Raw genomic sequence first — 17540 nt, forward strand, 5'->3', positions numbered from 1 at the left:
CTAAAGAGGGACAACTCAAAGGAACATATAACTTTCTGAGTTGTGGATGCATAGATTAGTATGTCGAACCAAGTTCAACATGTTTCTTCCGGATAACCCATGCGGAAAAGGGGAGAACTGGCAGATTCACAATTATGAATGGAGAACTCCTCAAGAGTACTCTGATTGTGATCCTTCGGTTCAGCGAGGAACTTCTGCCATAAGCGGTTCATAGTATTTGGAAGAAGGAAATACCACGGACCTCGAGGACTATCGCAAAGTTACTAATATCCTAAAGGAACTACCAAACACTATCAATAGGATGTAAGTAGGGTGAACCCGGGTTCAAGAACCCAGGAATAGAATACCTACTACTATATAGGATGCTTTCGAGAATAATGGCCAGAATCATCACACCGGGAACACAAACATGGCTGGATTACTAGGTGACTCCCTAAAACACCTAGGTTCATAATAATAGCTCCAACATATATGCCGAGGCAGCGGAGTACCTCAACACACTAATTTGTGTGATTAATCTGGCCCAAATGAACATTAGAAATGGAGAGAAGGAATTTGCAAATGCATCAGACTATTTAGAAATCTGGGATGACTCGGACAGCATAACGGTTGTAAATGCTCAAAATGATTTGAGACATCCTACAATATAGTGGCATGTCCACTCAACATCACAATATCAAGGTTCTGAGACTAGCTATGAACATACGGAAGTAGTAAAAACTGAACTGAGATTGAAACTATCAATTCTATAAGTCTATGGATTAGTAATACGTCATCCTGATAGATAGATGAGAAGGCCTAGTTCTTAATCCCCGTAGAAGAGAAGAGGATGACTCAGATCAGAAGACCATGAGGTAAGGAGTAAAAAGAGCCTTACGTTCCCTTCCACAATCAATTCCCTTACATAACTAAAGCATTTCTAGACACAACTTCGACCAGTTTGGCTTGGTAATCCTGCAGGCAGTCAGGCTCTGATACCAAAGCTGTCAGGACCCCGATTCCAAGTCACATCAATCTAGCCGGTAACACCTCATATCACTTTGCGGCCTCACGCACGGTATTCCCACGGGTGTCGCCTTACCATGGCCCGGGACCGTTTGCGCCATTTGGCTCACGTATATGATAGTGTCGCTAGCATCCATATGACAGAGAACCCGGGCCGACATGGCTAGTCATGAACCCAAAGTGGCACTAACCCATGGGGACAGGCATACATGAATCAACTTCGAGCATGTCGGTCAGCAGCGTGTGAATCCGGGCTGTAGCACTGGGCTAACAGGACTCTGGAAACCCGGGCTGTAGCAGGCTAGGCAGGACTCCGGATGTCACCGCGTGACATTTCCCCGTAGGGACAGACACAGGAACGATGTGAAACACATGCCGGACAGTCAAGTGTTCCGGAGCAGTAGTGCTGGGCAAGCAGGACTCCGGTGAACCGGGCTGTAGCGGACTACTATGGCTCATGGAAGCACAAGACTACATTTCCCCATATGAGAGGCTACCAAGGATAAACAACTAGGTTGTCGGATCCCACACATACCAAGCATTTCAATCATACACACAATATGCTCGATATGTGTAAATACAACATGGCATCACAACATAACTCTACGACTCAAAGTATTTATTCATTAGGCTCCGAGGAGCGAGATATTACAAACATGGGTCTCATGACCCAACACTCAGAGCATACAAGTCAAAGCACATGCGGAACTTAACATGTCTGAGTACAGACTTCTACAAATGAAAAAGGCTGAGAAGCCTGACTATCTACCAGATCCTGCCGAGGGCACAAGGTCGTAGCTAAGGTATCAAGCTAAACGTCGAAGTCCACACGGAACTACTAGCGAGACTGACGTCTCTCTGCAAAACATAAAATAGGCAAACGTCAGTACAAATGTACCCAGCAAGACTTATGTCAGAACAATCTACATATGCATCATTATCAACAAAGGGGGTAGTGGAGTTTAACTGCAGCAAGCCAACTTTGACTCAGTGGCTATCCTGAACTACGACTACAAGTAACTCTTTTGAGGTGGTGCACATGAGTCCACATATTCAACATATCAATACACCACTATGGATCCGCTCCTGTCTCCCTACGAGAACGCCATCCATAGCACTCACGCTTATCTTGCGCATTTTACAGTATCCACTTTCACTTGTCTATGAACTATAGAGGAAACCCAGAAGTCCTTTACCGCGGACACAGCTATTCGAATAGATCATTTATAACCCTGCAGGGGTGTACTTCTTCACACACACTTTCGCCACTTACCACCATGTACACGTCATGTATCTCAGCAACCTTCAAGCGGAAGCCCGGCAAGGGAGTCGGCCACGACCTGACTAACCACACAAGTCTCTAGTCCAGGTTTATCGCCTATTCGGGTTCCATCCGCAAGGAGATCCGGTCGGGGTGTCGCTCACGGCCCCAAACAATGTGTACAGGGTTCCCGAGACTCCAAACTAGCGCTCGGTAGACCGGGCCATGGTGTATCTACCGCATCATAGCCCACCCCTAGGGTCAGCGCTATGCACGGCCTCCAACACATATCCTAGAAACACCAGAAACTAGTTGCAACTCCTAGACAGAGATCGAGTTGATTAATAAGCCGAGAGGGGTCGAGTTACCGGAACCCAATGTGTGGTAGTAACTGCTCATGGATCACAAACACAGAACTCAGTTCCTGAGGACGGCTGCAATGGGACAACCCACCATGTACTCCTACATGGCCTCTCACCGCTACCTTTACCAAATCGTGTTCACACACTTAGCTCACACACAGTAGGACATGTTTATCACCATTCCAATTCATTCCCGATGAATCAGACCTGACACAACTCTAAGCAATAGAAGGCATGACGAACAAGCATGAATGAGTAGGCACATCAGGGCTCAAACAACTCCTACTCATGCTAGTGGGTTTCATCTATTTACTATGGCAATGACAGGTCATGCAGAGGATAAAGGGTTTCAACTACCGCAGCATGTAACAGTTGAATCGTTGTTGTCCTAATGCAGTAAAAGAGAGCAAGAGCGAGAGAGTGGGATTGTATCATAATGAACAAGGGGGTTTTGCTTGCCTGGCACTTCTGAAGATAGCATTGAGTCTTCATCAGTGTCAACGGTCACAACGTTGGTACAACGTCTATCGAGGGGGAACAACACCGACAAACAGAGAAGAAACACGATCAATGCAATTTACAATATGATGCATGCTATGACATGGCAATATGAATGTGTTTGGCTAATGCAATTACAACCTGATGGGTTTGAGCTATTTTGAACCAAAGATTCAAAGTTCAAACTCATTTGTGAACTTAAATAGTGCTTTATCATGTTTTGCACTAAACAGCAAGTTAACTTGTTTAAACATGCATAAAACTAGTACAGATGGATAGATTGGATTTTTCTGATAATTTTGCATATATAATTTGTTTGATTTGGAGTTACGGTTGAATTACTATGAATTTTTGAAGTTTGCAACATTTTCTGGAATTCCTAACTATCTAGAATTAAACTAATTCCAGAAAATGAATTACTACGCCAGCACTGCATCAGCATGACATAAGCGAGTCAACGAGGCGGCCCAGGTCAAACTAACCAGTGGGGCCCGCGTGTCAGTGTCTAACTAAACTAACCTAGTATAATTAGCACTAACCTAGGTCAAACTAATTAAGTATATACCTAAACTAGATTAATTAGCTGGGCGGGGCCCGCATGTCATAGACCCAGGGGAGATCAAATTCCCAGGTAAACCGGGGCTAAACCACCGGCGGTCCAGGTGGTCAACCCGCTGGCGAGGCCGAAAGCGGCGGAGGCATCGGGAATCGCCCACATGCGACCATTTGCGCGGCGGAGAGGCTCTACGTGACGATGAGACTCGTCCGCGTCCAGTGGTGGTGATGTTGGGGCTCGGGGTGGCCGGAGTCGTCGCCGGCGTCGACCTTGGCGGTCGCAGGAGCTCGGGTGAGCTCGGGGTCGATGCTACGGCGGTCGGGGCAGCTCGTGCGGGGCACCTACGTGCCCTACGCGGCGTGGTGAGCAAGATGGACGTGATGGCTGAGCCATTGCGTGGCCGGAGTCACGCCGGCGGTGAGCACATGCGGTGGTGGGTGCGGTGAGCTCGGTGTGGTGCGTACGGTGCACGAGAGAGGGAACGGAGAGGGGGAGGACGGGCAGCAGCTCACAGTGGTCTCGGCGGGCGGGTCAGAGTGGTCGTGGAAGAGCTGGAGTGGTCACGGCGGTGAGGGGGATCTCCGGCAATGGCAAATCAAGACGGCTCGGTGCAGCATCTCTGGGGCAAGCGAGCGCTCGGGGCTCGGTCGAGGCACAGCAGCGGATGACGGTGAAGCTTCTGGGCACGGAGAGGCGACGAGTGGACGGCAGTGGCTGCGGGATTTACGACGGCGCGGGCGCGGCTGCGTCGGCCATGGCGCCCAGGGAGCGAGGGAGAGAGCAAGGGGGGAAGAATGGGGTGTCAGCAGGGTCGGGGCGGCACCGAGAAGTGGCTTCGAGGCGTCACCGCGCTGTCCAAGCGAGGCAGGCGGCCAGGGAGCTGCGTCGCGAGCTCGGGCACGCCGGTGCTCACCTCTCTGCCTGCCTAGCGAGAGGAAGCAGTTGACTGGCCATGGGCCAGCACAGTGCTGGGCCGCCAGGTAAGCCGAGGTGAGGTTTCTCTCCTCTCTGCCTTTCCTGTTTTTGTTTTTTTATTTGTTTCCGTTCTGTGTTTTGAAATAGTAGAAATACTATTCCATATAGGAAAAACCTAAAAATATTCTCAAGGCACATTAGAAAATATTCTCAACATCCTAAAAATACCTTCAAGATTATTTGGGCATTTTAAAATATTTATTGGGTTTAAATTGCCCAAATGCAAATACTTATGGCTTGGTGCAAAAATCCAGAATAGCGTCCAAAAATATGAAACCATTTTTGGCAGAGGGTTTAGCCAGGACCAAAGATGGTGCACATTTATGAAGGGCATTTTGGGTTCATTGAAAAGTTTTAAGTTTTAACCTAGTTGAATTCATTTGGTGCTAGGGTTTGATCAATCCCCATTTCAAGTTTATTTAAATCGTAAACATGATGACATGATGAGGAAGCGAAGTCAAGCAAGGGCTGATCTGGGGCTGTGACATTGGCATGGAAGGCAATCGATGTGACCAATTATGAAGATTCCTTCTTATGTAACCAAGTCTATGTAACCGTAGATCCCCCCGGTGTCTATATAAACCGGAGGGTGTAGTCTGGAAAGGATATATTCATTATCATAGTCATACATGCTAGGCTTCGAGGGTTTAGCCATTATGATCTCGTGGTAGATCAACTCTTGTATTACTCATATTCATCAAGATCAATCAAGTGGGAAGTAGGGTATTTCCTCCATAGAGAGGGCCCAAACATGGGTAAACATCGTGTCCCCCGTCTCCTGCAACCATCGACCTTAGACGCACAGTTCGGGACCCCCTACCCGAGATCTGCTAGTTTTGACACCGACAGCGAGCAAGCCACCGCACCGCCGTGCCAACCTAGCTAGCAAACCTAGCAGACAAGCAGATGGATGCATCCAGGAGGGTGTGTGCTATCTTGGCTAGCTAGCGGCCGCGAGCGCCGGACGAAGCTAGCATCCGGGCTGCCATAGGATGGGCTCCGCACCGCCGGCGGTTTTGACATCGCCTTCTGTCGGCGGCGGTAGCTGCATCCCATGGGTGAGGAGGTCACTCGGGGATTTTTTTCTAGACTGACATGTAGGTCCCACAAGTCATAACGCCTAACTTTCCAGTCGAATAGAAGGCGTTGACTAAAGGGGAGAATGGGTTGAAACATGCCTATAACGACACTTTGTAGTGTAGTCATTTCTTGGTAGGGCTGGTTGGTAAGGGCATGTACAATGGTTGATAAGGTAGTCTTATCTTAAGTATGCCACATATGCAAGTGGTAGTAGTTTCTTGGCATTATTAGTGGTTTCTTGGCATTATTAGTGGTTTCTTGTAAGGAACAATGTACTAGAAACGAAGGCGATTCTATGTTGCGTTGTACTCCAATGAGTACTACTAGTGGTCGTGGGAGTGTATAGCTCATTTTTTGGGTTCGATCCCTGCCGAACACATGGCGGCCTTTTTTTAATAATAACTTCGCTACGAGCCAATATTGTACACTGGTAGTTTGACTTTTGAAGTCGAACGAACGTGTCGCACCACAATCTGGGTGCACTGGATAGCCCAACCACATGAACGGATTTTCCGTCCCATCATCTCGTGGCTCGCATACTAGAGTAGTACTCCTATATATAAATTCACACCATGCAAAGTTTCTCGCCCACGTGCTCGCCCTAGCCGCACCTCGCTTGCAGCTTCCTCACCAGCTAGCATATTTAAACTAGCACCTCCCAATTAAGCTCGAGGAGCCAGAAAAGCTTGGCATGGCATTGGGAACTGTGCAATATGGCTCTGTACGTAAAGTGCTAATACTCTACTACTATGTAGCTTGTGGCGTTGCACGCATGGACATCACTCCATTCTCGGCTCTATAAAAGAAATTCCTCTTGACATGATTTTTTTTTGAAATGGAGGCAAAAGCTTTGCCTCATCTCATTCATAAAGAAGGAACTACTAACAAAGTTCGACGAGATCCATTACACCTCCACAAATGGAAGCGAAAAGCATAGTCTCGTTGTATCAAATAACTCAAATGTTCTGCCCCCGTAGTAACCGTCGCTGATAAATAGGCTGCTAGTGTGTGCGTGAGGGAGCGGCTGAATAGGCCAGCTACACGCTTGAATAGAACATCGAGAGTACCCACTACGTAGGTGTACTTTCCGTGCATTGATAGTACAGAGATGGTTCTAGAGAACAGTAGTACCCTCCACTTACAACTGTAGCTCCTTGGCCCTGAGATTCAAGAGTTCAAAACTGGTGCACTATACAAGAAGTACAGTACATCACACTATTAGTTGGGAAAGTAGTACTAGTACTGCCACAATAAGAGTACGTAGTATATAATAGCCTCACCATCGCGGGGCACGAGGCACTACCATTATGCGTGCCCGCATAATTTCCTGAGCGAAGGGACGAGGCCCTGTGGTTACTACGCTCTTATCTCCTCCTCGCCAGTTCCCCTCCCCCTGAAGCGAAGGCAGTTCGTTGCTGCTCCCATGGATTCGCCGGGCGGTTCTCCTCCTCGTCGGGGCTGGGATACCTTGGACAATGATCCTCTGGGAGAAATCGCACGCTGCTCCGACGTTCTCACCGCCTCAAGACTCGGTGCTTCTGCACCAACTTTTTTAAGACGGTGCTTAAACAGGCTTGGGAAAAGGCCATGCTTGTTGGTCTTCCATGTGTCCTCGAGGAGAAGGTTCTTCTATGGGACAATCCTTCGAACAGTCCACCGCTCCCTGGCCATGGTTGCACGTTGACTCCACTAGAGTTGCCGACATTGAGAGGTAGTTGGATTTGTTGGAAATATGCCCTAGAGGCAATAATAAAATGGTTATTATTATATTTCCTTGTTCATGATAATTGTCTATTGTTCATGCTATAATTGTATTAAACGGAGACCATACACATGTGAATACGTAGACCACAATATGTCCCTAGTAAGCCTCTAGTTGACTAGATCGTTGATCAATAGATGGTTACGGTTTCCTGACCATGGACATTGGATGTCGTTGATAACGGGATCACATCATTAGGAGAATGATGTGATGGACAAGACCCAATCCTAAGCATAGCACAAGATCGTGTAGTTCGTCTGCTAAAGCTTTTCTAATGTCAAGTGTCATTTCCTTAGACCATGAGATTTGCAACTCCCGGATACCGTAGGAGTGCTTTGGGTGTGCCAAACGTCACAACGTAACTGGGTGGCTATAAAGGCACACTACGGGTATCTCTGAAAGTGTCTGTTGGGTTGGCACGAATCGAGACAGGGATTTGTCACTCCGCGTGAAGGAGAGGTATCTCTGGGCCCACTCGATAGGACATCATCATAATGAGCTCAATGTGACCAAAGAGTTGATCACGTGATGATGTGTTACAGAACGAGTAAAAGTGACTTGCCGGTAACGAGATTGAACGAGGTATTGGGATACCGACGATCGAATCTCGGGAAAGTAATGTACCGATTGACAAAGGGAATTGTATACAAGATTGATTGAATCCACGACTTCGTGGTTCATCCGATGAGATCATCGTGGAACATGTGGGATCCAACATGGGTATCCAGATCCCGATGTTGGTTATTGGCCAGAGAGCTGTCTCGGTCATGTCTGCATGATTCCCGAACCCGTAGGGTCTACACACTTAAGGTTCGGTGACGCTAGAGTTGTTATGGGAATTAGTGTGCAGTTACCGAATGTTGTTCAGAGTCCCGGATGAGATCCCGGACATCATGAGGACTTCCGGAATGCTCTGTTTTGCTCCGGAGTCCTATTTTGGCCACCGGAAAATGTTTGATATTTTTCGTTATTGTACCGGGAAGGTTCTAGAAGGTTCTGGAGTGGGGTACACCTGCATGGGGGGACCCACATGAACGTGGGTAGTGGTTGCAAGGCCCCACACCCCTGGTCAAGGCGTACCAAGATCCCCCCTTAGAAGGAATAAGATCATATCCCGAAGGGATAAGATCAAGATCCCTAAAAAAGGGGATAACAATCGGTGGGGAAGGTAAATGATGGGATTTCTTTCCCCCACCTTTGACAACGCCCCAATGCACTTGGAGGGCAAGAAACCAGACCCTCCACCCCTATATATAGTGGGGAGGCGCATGGGAGCCGCACCCGTTCCCCTGGCGCATCCCTCTCCCTCCCTAACACCTCCGTAATAGTAGTAGTAGTGCTTGGCGAAGCCCTGCGGAGAACTCCAAGCTCCACCACCACGCCGTTGTGCTGCCGGAGTTCTCCCTCAACTTCTCCTCTGCCCTTGATGGATCAAGAAGGAGGAGACGTACCTGGGCTGTACGTGTGTTGAACGCGGAGGCGCCGTTGTTCGGTGCTTAGATCGGAATCAACCGCGATCTGAATAGCTACGAGTACGACTCCTTCATCCGCGTTCTTGTAACGCTTCTGCATTGCGATCTTCAAGGGTATGAAGATGCACTCCCCTCTCTCTCATTGCTAGTCTCTCCATAGATTGAACTTGGTGATGCATAGAAATTTTTTAATTTCTACAACGATCCCCAATAGTGGCATCATGAGCTAGGTCTATGCGTACTTTCTATGCACGAGTAGAACACAAGTTGTTGTGGGTGTCGATTTTGTCAATTTACTTGTCGTTACTAGTCTTATCTTGATTCGGCGGCATCGTGGGATGAAGCGGCCCGGACCAACCTTACACGTGCGCTTACGTGAGACAGGTTCCACCGACTGACATGCACTAGTTGCATAAGGTGGCTAGCGGGTGTCTGTCTCTCCCACTTTAGTCGGATCGGATTTGATAATAAGGGTCCTTATGAAGGGTAAATATAAATTGGCATATCACATTGTGGTTTTGGCGTAGGTAAGAAATGTTCTTGCTAGAAACCTATAGCAGCCATGTAAAAACTTGCAACAACAATTAGAGGATGTCTAACTTGTTCTTGCAGCATATGCCATGTGATGTGATATGGCCAAAAGGATGTGATCAATGATATATGTGATGTATGAGATTGATCATGTTCTTGTAATAGGAATCACAACTTGCATGTCGATGAGTATGACAACCGGCAGGAGCCATAGGAGTTTTCTTAATTTGTTATATGACCCGTGTGTCAATGAAAACGCCATGTAATTACTTTACTTTATTGCTAACCGTTAGCCATAGTAGTAGAAGTAATAGTTGGCGAGACAACTTCATGAAGACACGATGATGGAGATCATGATGATGGAGATCATGGTGTCATGCCGGTGACGATGATGATCATGGCGCCCCGAAGATGGAGATCAAAAGGAGCATAATGATATTGGCCATATCATGTCACTATTTGATTGCATGTGATGTTTATCATGTTTTTACATCTTATTTGCTTAGAACGACGGTAGCATAAATAAGATGATCCCTCATAAAATTTCAAGGAAGTGTCCCCCCTAAATGTGCACCGTTGTGAAATTTTGTTGTTTCGAAGCACCACGTGATGATTGGGTGTGATAGATTCTAACATTCGCATACAACGGGTGTAAGCCATATTTACACATGCAAAACACTTAGGTTGACTTGATGATCCTAGCATGTATAGACATGGCCTCGGAACACAAGAGACCAAAAGGTCGACAATGAGTCGTATAGTGGATACGATCAACATGAAGATGTTCACCGATGATGACTAGTCCGTCTCACGTGATGATCGGACACGGCCTAGTTGACTCAGATCATGTATCACTTAGATGACTAGAGGGATGTCTATCTGATTGGGAGTTCATTAAATAATTTGATTAGATGAACTTAATTATCATGAACATAGTCAAAAGGTCTTTGCAAATTATGTCGTAGCTCACGCTTTAGTTCTACTGTTTTAGATTTGTTCCTAGAGAAATTTAGTTGAGAGTGGACAGTAGCAATTATGCGATCTAGCTCCGTAAACTGAGGATTGTCCTCATTGCTGCACAGAAGGTGTTGGGGAACGTAGTAATTTCAAAAAAATTCCTACGCACACGCAAGATCATGGTGATGGCATAGCAACGAGAGGGGAGAGTGTAGTCTACGTACCCTCGTAGACCGTTAAGCGGAAGCGTTATGACAACGCGGTTGATGTAGTCGTACGTCTTCACGAATCGACCGATCCAAGCACCGAACGTACGGCACCTCCGTGTTCAGCACACGTTCAGCTCGATGACGTCCCCTGGGCTCCAATCCAGCAAAGCGTCGGGGATGAGTTCCGTCAGCACGACGGCGTGGTGACGATGATGATGTTCTACCAGCACAGGGCTTCGCCTAAACTCCGCGACGATATGACCGAGGTGGAATATGGTGGAGGGGGGCACCGCACATGGCTAAGGAAAGATCCGTAGATCAACTTGTGTATCTTTGGGGTGCCCCCCGCCCCCGTATATAAAGGAGCCAGGGGGGAGGACGCGGCCGGCCAAGGAGGGCGCGCCAAGGAGGGAGTAGGAGAAGGGGGGAAGGAGGAGGAAGAGGGGAAGGAAAGGGGGGGCGCCGCCCCCCTTCCCTTGTCCTATTCGGACTAGGAAGGGGAGGGGCGCGCGGCCCCCTCCTGCCTCCTTCCCTCTTCTCCCTCGAGTCCCATGTAGGCCCAATAACCCCCCGGGGGGTTCCGGTAACCTCCCGGTACTCTGGTAAAATGCCGATTTGACACGGAACGATTCCGATGTCCAAATATAGGCTTCCAATATATCGATCTTTATGTCTCGACCATTTCGAGACTCCTCGTCATGTTCGTGATCACATCCAGGACTCCGAACAACCTTCGGTACATCAAAACTTATAAACTCATAATAAAACTGTCATTGTAACGTTAAGCGTGCGGACCCTACGGGTTCGAGAACTATGTAGACATGACCTAGAACTATTCTCGGTCAATAACCAATAGCGGAACCTGGATGTTCATATTGGTTCCCACATATTCTACGAAGATCTTTATCGGTCAAACCGCATAACAACATACGTTGTTCCCTTTGTCATCGGTATGTTACTTGCCCGAGATTCGATCTTCGGTATCCAATACCTAGTTCAATCTCGTTACCGACAAGTCTCTTTACTCGTTCCATAATACATCATTTCATAACTAACTCATTAATTACAATGCTTGCAAGGCTTAGGTGATGAGTATTACCGAGAGGGCCCAGAGATACCTCTCCGACAATCGGAGTAACAAAACCTAATCTCGAATTATGCCAACTCAACATGTACCTTTGGAGACACCTGTAGAGCACCTTCATAATCACCCAGTTACGTTGTGACGTTTGGTAGCACACAAAGTGTTCCTCCGGTAAACGGGAGTTGCATAATCTCATAGTTGCAGGAGCTTTCTATAAGTCATGAAGAAAGCAATAGCAACATACTAAACGATCAAGCTCTAAGCTAACGGAATGGGTCAAGTCAATCACATCATTCTCCTAATGATGTGATCCCATTAATCAAATGACAACACATGCCTATGGTTAGGAAACATAACCATCTTTGATCAATGAGCTAGTTCAAGTAGAGGCATACTAGTGACACTATGTTTGTCTATGTATTCACACATGTATCATGTTTCCGGTTAATACAATTCTAGCATGAATAATAAACATTTATCATGATATGAGGAAATAAATAATAACTTTATTATTGTGTCTAGGGCATATTTCCTTCAGTCTCCCACTTGCACTAGAGTCAATAATCTAGATTACATAGTAATGATTCTAACACCCATGGAGTCTTGGTGCTGATCATGTTTTGCTCGTGAGAGAGGCTTAGTCAATGGGTCTGCAACATTCAGATCCGTATGTATCTTGCAAATCTCTATGTCTCCCACTTGGACTTGGTCCCGAATGGAATTGAAGCGTCTCTTGATGTGCTTGGTCCTCTTGTGAAATCTGGATTCCTTTGCCAAGGCAATTGCACCAGTATTGTCACAGAAGATCTTCATTGGTCCCGACGCACTAGGTATAATACCTAGATCAGAAATGAACTCCTTCATCCAGACTCCTTCATTTGCTGCTTCCGAAGCAGCTATGTACTCCACTTCACATGTAGATCCCGCCACGATGCTTTGTTTAGAACTGCACCAACTTACAGCTCCACCGTTTAATAAAAATACGTATCCGGTTTGCGATTTAGAATCATCCGGATCAGTGTCAAAGCTTGCATCGACGTAACCATTTACGACTAGCTCTTTGTCACCTCCATATACGAGAAACATATCCTTAGTCCTTTTCAGGTATTTCAGGATGTTCTTGACCACTGTCCAGTGACCCACTCCTGGATTACTTTGGTACCTCCCTGCCAAACTAATAGCAAGGCACACATCAGGTCTGGTACACAGCATTGCATACATGATAGAGCCTATGACTGAAGCATAGGGAACTCCTTTCATTTTCTCTCTATCTTCTGCAGTGGTCGGGCATTGAGTCTGACTCAACTTTATACCTTGTAATACAGGCAAGAACCCTTTCTTCGCCTGATACATATTGAACCTTTTCAACACTTTATCAAGGTACGTGCTTTGTGAAAGTCCAATCAAGCGTCTTGATCTATCTCTATAGATCTTAATGCCCAATATGTAAGCAGCTTCACCGAGGTCTTTCATTGAAAACCTTTTATTCAAGTATCCTTTTATGCTATCCAGAAATTCTATATCATTTCCAACCAACAATATGTCATCCACATATAATATTAGAAATGCTATAGAGCTCCCACTCACTTTCTTGTAAATACAGGCTTCTCCAAAAGTCTGTATAAAACCATATGCTTTGATCACACTATCAAAGCGTTTATTCCAACTCCAAGAGGCTTGCACCAGACCATAGATTGATCGCTGGAGCTTGCACACTTTGTTAGCTCCTTTAGGATCGACAAAACCTTCTGGTTGCATCATATACAACTCTTCTTCTAGAAATCCATTCAGGAATGCAGTTTTGACATCCATCTGCCAAATTTCATAATCATAAAATGCGGCAATCGCTAACATGATTCGAACAGACTTAAGCATCGCTACGGGTGAGAAAGTCTCATCGTAGTCAACCCCTTGAACTTGTCGAAAACCTTTCGCAACAAGTCGAGCTTTATAGACAGTTACATTACCATCAGCGTCAGTCTTCTTCTTAAAAATCCATTTATTCTCAATGGCTTGACAATCATCGGGCAAGTCAACCAAAGTCCATACTTTGTTCTCATACATGGATCCCATCTCAGATTTCATGGCTTCTAGCCATTTTGCGGAATCTGGGCTCATCATCGCTTCCTCATAGTTCGTAGGTTCATCATGGTCAAGTAACATGACTTCCAGAACAGGATTACCATACCACTCTGGTGCGGATCTTACTCTGGTAGACCTACGAGGTTCAGTAGACACTTGATCTGAAGTTTCATGATCAATATCATTAGCTTCCTCACCAATTAGTGTATTTGTCACAGGAACTGATTTCTGTGATGAACTACTTTCCAATAAGGGAGCAGGTACAGTTACCTCATCAAGTTCTACTTTCCTCCCACTCACTTCTTTCGAGAGAAACTCCTTCTCTAGAAAGGATCCATTCTTAGCAACGAATGTCTTGCCTTCAGATCTGTGATAGAAGGTGTACCCAACAGTCTCTTTTGGGTATCCTATGAAGACACATTTCTCCGATTTGGGTTCGAGCTTATCTGGTTGAAGTTTCTTTACATAAGCATTGCAGCCCCAAACTTTAAGAAACGACAACTTTGGTTTCTTGACAAACCACAGTTCATAAGGCGTCGTCTCAACGGATTTAGATGGTGCCCTATTTAATGTGGATGCAGCCGTCTCTAAAGCATAACCCCAAAACGATAGCGGTAAATCAGTAAGAGACATCATAGATCGCACCATATCTAGTAAAGTACGATTACGACGTTCGGACACACCATTTCTTTGTGGTGTTCCAGGTTGTGTGAGTTGCGAAACTATTCCGCATTGTTTCAAATGTAAACCAAACTCATAACTCAAATATTCTCCTCCACGATCAGATCGTAGAAACTTTATTTTCTTGTTACGATGATTTTCCACTTCACTCTGAAATTGTTTGAACTTTTCAAATGTTTCAGACTTGTGCTTCATTAAGTAGATATACCCATATCTGCTCAAATCATCTGTGAAGGTGAGAAAATAACGATATTCGCCACGAGCTTCAACATTCATCGGACCACATACATCTGTATGTATGATTTCCAACAAATCTGTTGCTCTCTCCATAGTACTGGAGAACAATGTTTTAGTCATCTTGCCCATGAGGCACGGTTCGCAAGTACCAAGTGATTCATAATCAAGTGATTCCAAAAGTCCATTAGTATGGAGTTTCTTCATGCGCTTTACACCGATATGACCTAAACAGCAGTGCCACAAATAAGTTGCACTATCATTATCAACTTTGCATCTTTTGGCTTCAACATTATGAATATGTGTATCACTACTGTCGAGATTCAATAAAAATAGACCACTCTTCAAGGGTGCATGACCATAAAAGATATTACTCATATAAATAGAACAACCATTATTCTCTGATTTAAATAAATAACCGTCTCGCATCAAACAAGATCCAGATATAATGTTCATGCTCAACGCTGGCACCAAATAGCAATTATTCAGGTCTAAAACTAATCCCGAAGGTAGATGTAGAGGTAGCGTGCAGACCGCGATCACATCAACTTTGGAACCGTTTCCCACGCGCATCGTCACCTCGTCCTTGGCCAGTACTCGCTTATTCCGTAGTCCCTATTTCGAGTTGCAAATATTAGCAACAGAACCAGTATCAAATACCCAGGTGCTACTACGAGCTCTAGTTAGGTACACATCACTAACATGTATATCACATATACCTTTGTTCACTTTGCCATCCTTCTTATCCGCCAAATACTTGGGGCAGTTCCGCTTCCAGTGACCAGTCTGCTTGCAGTAGAAGCACTCAGTTTCAGGCTTAGGTCCAAACTTGGGTTTCTTCTCTTGAGCAGCAACTTGCTTGCTGTTCTTTTTGAAGTTCCCCTTCTTCTTCCCTTTGCCCTTTTTCTTGAAACTAGTGGTCTTGTTGACCATCAACACTTGATGCTCCTTCTTGTTGACCATCAACACTTGATGCTCCTTCTTGAAACTAGGGAATTGTTTTGTTCATCCCTTGCATATTATATTTGACTATAAACAGTAGGGTAAAACCCCACTGCAATTTTTATATTAATGAACAAGTAAACAAGTAGTCTTGTAGGCTTGAGGTAAGCCTACAGGAAAAAGAACAAAAAGAAAACTAAGAAAAAAATGAAAGACTAATAAAGGAAATAAAAGGAAAAGAAAAAGGAAAGGAAAAAAGCTATGAGTATGCACAAATAGAAAATTACAACAAGTCTTCTAGCCATTGGTTGAAATGATTCAAATGTTTCTGCTTCATTCTGAACCTTAAAAGTTTAAGCTCCTCCAGGAAAATGAACCTCCAACCTTGGAAAGATGGTGTTATGTTTTCGAATATTTTGTTATTTCTGCTTATCCATATGGCCCATGCTCCTAGAATGATGATCTCCATGTAAAAAGGGTATTGCAGTTTGTCCTTTAGATCCTGGAATGCTTCCAGAACTGACAAGTTATGTGTTCTAGTTGGACAAATGTAGTCCCAGCATTGTTGCACAAATGGGCATCCCCAGAATAGGTGATGAAGTGTTTCTTCTTGTTGACAATCATTGACTGCACAGTTGTATGCTTCCAGCACAAAATTCTTCCTTCTAAGCAAGTTTCTAGTGTTAACTCTGTCATGGAGTAGTTGCCAGAAGAAAACTTTATGTTTTGGCTGACATGAGCTTTGCCAGATCCAACTGAAATGGGGAGGTGTTTGCTTGTGACCTATTAATACCTTATATGCTTTGATGGAAGAGTATGTTTCCTTACCCTAGATATAACTCCAAGTATCTAGAGATTCCAGAAATTCGGATTGTCTCATAGAGATGCAAATATCTTCCATTTCAATGAACTCCTCATATGCCTCTGTTGTCAATGGTAAGAAGAATAGGTCCTGAAGATACTCTGTTTGCAATACCTGTTGTATGTTCATCTGTGGGTTTCTGACAAAAGAGTACAGGTGGTGGAACTTGTGCTTTAGTACAGCCTGGTGCCAAAGATCATCCCAAAAATAAGCACTGATCCCATCTCCCACATTGCATTGTAGTGATCCAGAAGTGCCAAGTTTGATTTCCACCAAAAGGAACCTCCCATGTTGTCTCCTGGTAACTGTCCATTATTGTAGTAGCTTTCCCATATCAAGTTGACCCATGGTATATCATGGCTGTTGAAAAATTTATGCAAGTTCTTCATTAGCAGTGTTTTGTTGTGAGTATATATATCCAATACCCCTAGACCTCCCTGATCTTTTGGTCTGCACATAGTAGTCCAAGCAACTAGAGCAGGCCTGCGGTCTTCCATATCTGGACCTCTCCAAAGACAGTGCCGTAGGTATTTTACAATCTGCTTTTTTATAGTGATTGGGATGTCCAGACATGTCATGAAGAACACAACCAAAGAAGTTAGCACTGACTTGACCAGCAACAATTTTCCAGCCTGTGTCATGAAGATGGATATTCCTGCCAGCCTTTTTGCAATCCTGTTGACTAGAGGCAAACATTGTTCCACAGTGGGCTTGTAGATTCCTAATGGAAGACCAAGGTAATTGAAAGGGAAGTGACCTCTTGCACATTGGAGTGTGTTTGTGAATAGATCAACCCTATCTTCATTAATGTTTAGAGGAACCAAAAAAGACTTCCCATAATTCACTTTGAGTCCTGTAGCTGAGGCAAAAGTGTTGAGTAAAGCTTTCAGACAAAACAGTTGCCTAGTATCTGCCTGCATACTAGAGTGTCATCTGCATATTGCACAATCGGGAAGTGTGGGCAGGAGTTCACTTGCAGTGGTGCAG

Source organism: Triticum aestivum, chromosome 7B (assembly GCF_018294505.1).
Source record: "Triticum aestivum cultivar Chinese Spring chromosome 7B, IWGSC CS RefSeq v2.1, whole genome shotgun sequence".
Classification (NCBI taxonomy): domain Eukaryota; kingdom Viridiplantae; phylum Streptophyta; class Magnoliopsida; order Poales; family Poaceae; genus Triticum; species Triticum aestivum.